This window comes from Talpa europaea (genome assembly GCF_964194135.1).
Source record: "Talpa europaea genome assembly, chromosome: 15".
Taxonomy (NCBI): domain Eukaryota; kingdom Metazoa; phylum Chordata; class Mammalia; order Eulipotyphla; family Talpidae; genus Talpa; species Talpa europaea.
Window position 1 is genome coordinate 35906917 of NC_140083.1, and position 8756 is coordinate 35915672.

At 39.0% G+C, this 8756-nt stretch overlaps 1 pseudogene across 1 annotated transcript; it reads right to left on the bottom strand.

The window, feature by feature from the left end:
* Positions 1 to 238: 238 nt before the first annotated feature.
* Positions 239 to 8245, bottom strand: LOC311185350 (peptidyl-prolyl cis-trans isomerase A-like; annotated as a pseudogene). Its single transcript has 3 exons — positions 8145 to 8245; positions 886 to 964; positions 239 to 489 (listed from the first exon to the last, which is right to left on the bottom strand). The product of its transcript is annotated as a peptidyl-prolyl cis-trans isomerase A-like (transcript).
* Between the last annotated feature and the right edge of the window lie 511 nt (positions 8246 to 8756).

Genomic DNA, 8756 nt, shown 5'->3' on the forward strand with positions numbered 1-8756 from the left:
TTCAAACCTTCAGGACACAAAATAAAAATGTCTTTTTGCTTTCAAAAAGCTTAGAGACAGAATAAAAAGAAAACAAATCAGTTTTATTACATGATTTACTAGAGCATAGTATATGAAAATTAATTCATTTATAGAGATTTGTAGGTGTACATGTGAATTATGACAGCCACTACTTCATATTCACTTTTTTTTTTTTAAAGACGAAACACGAGTCAAACTTATTAGATTTGTCCTCAGTCAGTAATGGTGATCTCATTGGTCTTGCTACTCCTGGACCCAAGGCATTCCAAGGCTTCCACACTGCCCACGCCCTCCTTTACCTTGCAAAAACTGCAGGCTTTGTACCCAAACCCCCAGTCTTGTCAGTGCAGATGAAAAATTGGGAACCATTTATGTTGGGTCCAGCATTTGCCGTTGAAAAGATTCCTGGACCTGTATGCTTCAAGATGAAATTCTCATCATCAGATTTCTCCTCAGAGATGGACTTGCCTCCACTTTCACAATGATGGTGCCATCACCACCCTGGCACACAATCCTGGACTAATTCTGTGAAAGCAGGAAGCTTTATTTTTTATTTTTTTTAAAGATTTACTTATTTATGCATACAAGAACTGGGGTATAGACCAGAGGTGTGGGGGCTGAAAGGATTCACCAGAGACAGAGTGGGGGACAGAACAGGCAGATTGACTGAGATATACTGCTGAGGGGAACAGTGGGCGAGACAGGAAAGGTCTGCTACGCCATGTGGGTAGCTCCTTGGCTGGGGATCGACTCATGCTGCAGTGGCTGAGGACAGCTTCATAGGTTGTGTCTTAACCTCTTGCGCCACCAGGAAGGCCCAGCAGCAGCAGCAGGAAGCTTTATAATGAAGTTCACTCTCCCCACTGTTCAGAGCACGAAAACTTTCTGCTGTCTTTGAACTTTATCTGCAAAGAGCTTGAAGGACACATGGCTTATGTGCTGGCTGTGGGGAGTGAGGTGGGAGAACAGTGTGGGCTCAGCATGGCCATGCCATGTGGAAGGTCTGGTGGTGGCGGCGCCCACAAGGTTCAGGTTCACTTTTTAAGTGAGAATTTAAGTATAGTAGGTCCTCCAATGTTTCCTGCAATGTCATTTCATTTCATTTTAATGCTGATAATTTAAAAAAAAGCTCAATCAACATTGAACGAAATGATGCTATTAAAGGACCCAGTTTCCTTATATTTAAAGTAGTAGTTTCCAAGAACCCATCGACATTGTTAAGTAAGAACTTATTGTAATTTACCTTGAGTAAATTGGTTCACCAGTCTGCAGGTAAATCTGATTATTTTAATTTGGGAAATGCATTAAAGAAAAAAAAACAAGATTTTAGATATGACTAAATGCTTACATTATTTTTAAATTTTATATATTTTTTTACATCATTTTTCATTTTTGCACAATGTATGCATTTTCATCTTGGTTATAGTCCCCATACAATTCCCACCCCCTTGTTTTGATCCTACTCCTTCCTTCCCCTGCTGTAGTGTGTCTCTGGTTTATAGTTGCTTGTTGATTTTGATTTTTACTTTATTATAATTAGTCTTTTTCCTGGTCCTTATTTAGGTTTTCTAAATTCCTGCTATGAGTGAGACCATCTGGTATTTTCCTTTTTCTTTCTGGCTAATTTCACTGAGCATGATCCCTTTCAGTGCTATCCATGTTGCTAAAGATGGAGCTTCCATATGATCCAGCAATTCCACTCCTAGGTGTTTACCCAAGGACACAGAAACATCAATTTCAAAGAGCACCTGCACCCCTATGTTTATAGCAGTGCTATTTACAATAGCTAAGCTATGGAAACAACCCAAATGCCCACAAATAGATGACTGGATCAAAAAGATGAGGTACATATACACAATGGAATATTACTCAGCAATCAAAAAAGATAAACTCATGCAATGCTTACATTATTAGTTAACTTGCCGCTAAAATGAACACACTGCATTATGGAATCTTAATTTAACTTGGAAATTTTCAAGTTAAATGATCAGGGAATGATCCGGGATGATCATGGAATTGTCAGAGGTCCCTGGTTTAGATTGGGGATAAATAATGGTTTATTGTCTTAATTGCTTACTTAGAATTTCACTCGGAAGTCTCCTGGGTGTTTCAAACTTACCATGTTTGTCTTTACCTCCCCTCATTTCTACCCATAATCATGTTCTTCTGTATTTCTTTTGAAGTGAGTGACACTACTCTTCAGAACTCTTGTAAAATTCTTGACAGCTGTCTCCCTCACTCCATTCTATCAGAAAAATGAACAGACTTAGCTTCCTAACTAGTTCTTGAATCTTCCCATTCTGGGTCATCATCATTTTACTCACATTCTTCAGTCATGCTCCTTTAATCCATCTCTTTAGCTAGAGTGGTTTTTTATAAAGCTAGACTGTCCAGTTCATTATTTTGATTAAACCTGGCAAAACCTCTCCCAGCATTCTGTAAAAATGTCCTGTGATAAAATAAAGTTAAAAAATATTGGGCTAACTGAGATAAAGAGGCCCCTTGTTCCAAGACCTCTCAGGGCCTTCACTAAGCTAATACATGCATTGTGAATCACTCAGAAGGGATGGAATTGAGGATATTTTTCAGACACAAGTCCCAGTGAAACTATTATTTCATTGCACACCAAGGACCATTTCATAAAATAGCTTTATGATCATTAGCACTTTACATAAGTTGGTTATAGGTCAATCCCCCCTAGTGGATATATAAAGACTGAGAGACCATGCTGGGGATATGATGATGATGATGATGATGATGATGATGATGATAAAGGAGAGAGCTAAGTTTATTGCACTTACTAGATGCCAGGCTCTGTTTATGAATTATCTAATTTAATATTCACAAATCTCCCATGAAGGAGATATCATTAACTATCCACATTTTGCTGATAAATAAAGTAGGGCTTAGAAGAGTTGAGGACCTGGGCCTCTCCTGGTGGTGCAGCAGTTGCGTGCTGGGCTGCGAAGCTGCCCACAGCCTCTGCAGTGCCGGTCTGATCCCCAGCTGCTGGCGAGGGTCCCACATGGCACACAGACCTCTCCTGCTGTGCCCGCTGCTCCCCTCAGCAGTGTATTTCGTCAGCCTGCCTGTTCTGTTCCCCGCTCTGGCTCTGGTGAATTCTCTCACCCTCCTGCGCTTCTGATTGTACCCAGTGCTTGTATAAATAAATAAATTAATTAAAAAAAAAAAGTTTTTTCTAAAAAAAAAAAAAGAAAAGTTGAGGACCTTGCTGGAGGATATTAAACCAGTGCATGAGTTGCTGAGCTGTGAATTTAGACAGCCTGACAGCCTTTAGCCACTGTATCTACAGCACCAGCATAGCACCAAGAGAAAATTTCGTTGATCTAAACTCAGCAGTATATGTGTTTGTGTGTGTCCCACACATATCCCCAAACTACTGGCACTGAGGAAAAGGAACACAATGTGGAAAAGAGAAGCATTAGCTATTAAATTTCATTTCTGGCAAAGTTCAGAAAGGGAGGCATGAAACCAACAGCCAGCTCATGTACCCAATTACCCCTAGCTCACTTGTTGTGTTAGACATATGTTCTGGGGGTGGCTAACCCCTGTTTTACATCTGTGTTAGTCTTTGCAGAAAAAAAAAGCAAATTAGTGTTTAATGGGGACTATTAATCTTGTCACCTAATTGAGTAATATCTAGTAAATCTTTTCATTCAAGACCCAATGGGAATTGCTAGTTAGAACAGAGTGTGGGGAACAGTCTATTTCAAAAATATTTTCATACTTGAAGAATGTGTGTGTGCTTGTGAGAGATGGTGACTAGTCAGTCAAATTCAGTGAAAGTGAATTGAACACTAACCCTGAGCCTTGAACTTCTGAAGGTCACAAATTAAGTTTATGATCACGTCTGTACTTTAAAATTTTGCTGTGTGATGTACTTGGCTAGCTGAAGTAGCTTATAGTAGATCCCTAATCTGTCATTTTTTTAATGAGGAAAAGTTCAAATATATTATCTTTGTACTCTAAGAGGATCAAAAGTCATCATGATATAATGATAATTTGAAATATGAGTAAGAAATATGTGGGGCCATGATCTCTATAAACCTACTTTTTGCTTCTTAATTAAAATTTGCAGATGATAGAAACCTTGACAGAGTATTAGTTTATAAATGATTAAAAAGGATTTATAACATGTGTTTTGTGACTTTGTGTCTATTTCATATTAGTTGTTAGTCATTGTTTTGAGTACAGACCTGTGCAACTTCCGATTCCAAATTAAACTATAAATGGGAATGCTTGCAAAGTATGTTCTATGTCACTTTAGACAAATTATTTAATTTCCTTATGTCAGAATTCTTTCATTATAAAGGAAAAATTTTCTTATTTCCCTTTTCTTTTTATCTGAGAAGTAACCAGAAATTTATTCCCTTATCCCTACTGCAAGTTGTAGCATTGAATTTGACAGTATTTTCTCACTGAGAGAACATTCTTTCAACTCAGTTCTCTGCCTTAAGCACATGTATTTTCACGAAGTTTTTGTTAATTTACCTGGGCAAAGCCTTTGACACCAGCAGGGTCACTTGTATGAGGAAAATATCTGTGGTAATTTCTTTGTTCTTATGAGACCACCATCTGTAACAATAGACTAAGGTCTCTGCTTACACGGAGGAAAGAAAGAAGTTTTGAGTTTTTTCTTTAGCTATGCTAAATGTAATAAATCTTAAAGCTTAAATTTGAATTATTGTTGCAGGTGGCTAAATAAAGCCCATCAACTCATAGTTTTTTCCCTATTTGTACTTAGAATACAAATAGGGAAGCCAAAACTTAAAAAAGAAAAGGATTATTTTATAAAGTCAGATATAAAATTTGGATGAGGGTTATAACGGTCCCTTCCTTAACCTCCCCTCAATTTATGTTGGGCTCTGGGCTTCTGATCCTGAGGTCATCTGCAAGTCAAATCCAACATTTTATCAGAAGTCAGTGGTCTCTTTTCTGTATCCTCCCCTATCTTAGTGTCATAGGTCTCTGAGGTGACCCAGTTTAGCTTCCTGTTTAAACTGTATAAATAATCTCACTTAATTAATAATCTATCATTTGATTCTTTTTGCAAATATGTAGTGAAAATTATTCCATTCATTATTTGATGCATTTTTACCCTGCTAACCATCTCTCGGTTCTTTCATTGTTAAGTTTGCCTGAGAGAGGAGAATTTCTTTGAAGCTTTTCTTTCTCATGATTTTATTGGTCTAATATGGAAGATTTTTAAGGCAGAAGCATGGTTTGGCGGACCTAATGCCCATTTCCAGATTTCTCCATGCTTGCCTACCTCTACAATAGAGGCTGTAGGGGAGAGTAGATAGTCACTATTTTAACTTTTCCCTGATCAAGGAGTGGCTTTAATACAGAGTTCTTGACAATTGGACATAAATAGAATTCTGCTGAGGAAGGTTTTGGAAAGGGTTTTTATTTCCTGATAGAAGGGGCCAGTAGCTGCTAGCATTAATCATTCTACTTCTTTTGGCCTTGCACCTGGTTACCATGTCTGAATCTGGAGCAGTCATCTTGCAGTATTGAGACAATCAGCCAGTCTACTAAAAATGGTAGAGCAGAATTATAGAAAAACCTTGGTTTTTGTTATATCACAGAACCCCGCTCTGTAACAGATTGCTTCCCTCTAGACATTATATATGAAAAACAAATCCCTATGTGTTGGTTTTAAGACATGGCTACAAATTCCTTGACACGCCTAGCGTCAAAAGGTGTAACTTATTCCCTTTCTTTTGAATATAGGCCTCCTCCATGACTTGCTTCTGACAAATAGAGGCAGTAGGAGTGACTTTGCTTTGCGCCCTGGGCTAGGTCATAAAGGAGATATGGTTTCTGCCCTGTTATTCCTCTGTCTGACTCAGGAAGCTTGAGCTTAGAAGTCAGTCCACGTGGACTAGAGAGATAATGTAGAGGCCCACATAGAGTTAGAGATGCCTGCAAAACTCCAGCATTGCCAGCCCCAAATCTGGATCCCAGTCTTCTGATCAAGAACCACAAACATGTGAATGAACTAGGCTTTGGATGATTCCAGGCCCCAGTCTTCAAGCTGCCCCAAGCTGATGTCAATGGGGAACAGACAAGCTACCTCCCCACCAAGCTCTCTAAAATTTCAGATTTGTGAGCAAAATGAATGCTATTTGAAAACACTAAATTTTGGGGTGGCTTCACAAACAAGTACATTCCATTTTTTGTTATACAACTGTTATGTGGATGTTCTGTTACTTGCAGCCAAAAGTATCCCAGTTGAAACACTTACCAGTAGAAAAGATTAGAAAAACTGCTACAACAACCTTTTGCAATAACTAGATGTGCTCATTATCCTCTCCATTCCTCTCTTAGCCTGGCCATTTTAATCAAATCTAATTATAGTATTGACATCTCAATTTTCCATTGAAGCTGCTGATGATTTAGTTATATAAAGGTTTTATTTACAACAGAACTGGGCTAGCAGAAATGTAGAAAAGGAGAAATTTCAAATCTGGGGCACCGTATTGCTATTTTCCTGTTCTTTTGGCATTTTGGTTAACAACAAAGACAATATCATTAGCCATCTTACCAGCAGGTAAATCTTATCTGAGTCCCCAATGTCATCAGAACCCCATCAGTGTGGGGCTATTTTCTTAATGAAATTCTTCTAGCATTTGACAGCTTTGTTCTTTCATTGACATTTGCAGCTTTTTTTTAATAGATGAATATTTAATGTCATGTTTAATAGACCAGATTCTTTGAAGCAAGATTCCATTAGTTAGTTCTCACTTTCTAAAGACTGACTGGCCACTAATTATTGCTGGAATTTATTTTAAAATTTAATATGTAGTTTTAATCATGTACTCATTTATCAATCTAGTATATAGAAACTGGTAGGATTGTTCTAGATTAATAGTCATATCCTTACCATGGAAGCTGCAGTATAAATTAAAAATCTTTCATCTCTAAGGGATATAATTCTATTTCTAGTGATGGAAATTCCTAATCAGCATTGCAGGATACTTTTGGCAATTCTCTTATCCCATTGCACTGAAAATTTGAACCTACAGGAACTGAACTGTAACTCCTGAAAGGCAGTTGCACAAAAGCCAATTTCATTTTTGTGTGTTTATTTACTCAACATTCACATCCTTAAACTGTTGGCAAATTCATAGCCGGGTGGAGCTGCACATGTGTCATTGGACTGATGCTATGGGGCGGGATGGGTGTGGAGGCTGGGTTGGAACAGCAGAGGGGTCCTTGCAAAGAGAAGTTACATAAGTGATATCATATGCAGAAGCAGCCTCTGGGATTTAAAAATAACTGGGCAGGGAGTGTCAGTCTTTCTTGGATCTGACTCCCTGGTTTACTATCCTTCAAGATCAGACCTATATTCCTGGGTGGGCTGGAGAGTCTGTTTAATGCCCTTAGCTAAGAGCAACCCCACTTAATAGCTTAAAGAGCCTGGGAATATTTTTTGTCTCAAGGCAGCAAGGTGCTGCATGCAAGAGCTGAACTAACATTTCAATGAGAAGCCACAACAGGGCAGACGTTTCACGCTGTGCCTCAAACATGGTTGCTTCTAGCATGGTTTCCTAAAACGAACAGGAAACATGGGAAAAAAAGAGACCAGGACTGCTTTTCCAGGGCAGTTCCAAAGCAGATTAAAATAAGCATGAGTTTCCCATCCTGTCCTTTTCCCTACCCCCCCCTTTTTTTTTTAGGGAACTGAATTTTTGATCCATGAGATAATGCTCTTATTCAAGCTACCTGATATTTTCATTTTTATAACTTGTGAAAAATAATCTGTCACTGCATATGTGTTAGAAATTCTTTTGATATTGGCCCTGGTATTAGAGATTCTTTGGGGGCCAATATCATAATTTAATTGGCATGGAGTCGCTGTCTAGCACCTGAGAAAATATATATACATTCGATCCTCATATTAAACAATGGGACTTGTGAGAGTAGGGAGTGAAACTTAACAGTCAGACAGCAACTCACATACATGTCAGAGCTGCCACCTGCCTGGGGTCACTCTGAGCCCTGAGCTCCCTCGACTGTCAAGCAGCACTTGAGACCCTCAGTCATCAGGTAGAGACAGGTCTTTCTGGGTTTTGGCCATTGTGTATTTGGAACCTCACCTGACATCCTTTGAATCAGAACCCTTGGCTTCAGCACTGAGCTTTTCTGAGTCCTCTCCTAGCTCATGACTTCCCTTGGATTTCCCAGATGCCTGCAGCATTCCCTGCTCTCCTGCCCACCTTGGTGTTAGCAGATAGAGCCCCCCAATTCCCTTCTAATGTCAGTAGCTCTTCCTGAATTCCTACATGCCATCAGAAATGAAAAAACCTCTCACCCACCTAAGTGATTGCTTTTAGAAGCATGACCTATTCAAGCTGACGCTTTCCAGTGGCCTGAGTTTTTTCATTCACTCAAGTGGTATTTCTTAAAGCATTAGAATCATCTGGAATGCTTGCTAAAACACAGACTACCACAGAATCAAGGGCTCTCAGTGTGGGGTTGGGAGTCTGAGCAGAAGTCTGATTCCATTTTAAGACAAGGTGCAGTTAATTTCACCCCTATATATCAAGTTTAGAATTTCTTCTTAAGGATGAGAATTCCTTTTCATTCTCACATTTGGAAACCTTAGAAAAAAGCTGCCCCTTTCAAGCTCTGGGACATCACCCAACCGCTTTAACTTGTAGCAGTCTCAAATCAGCTGCAGCTGTGCTCCACCTGGCCTTTCCTCTTTG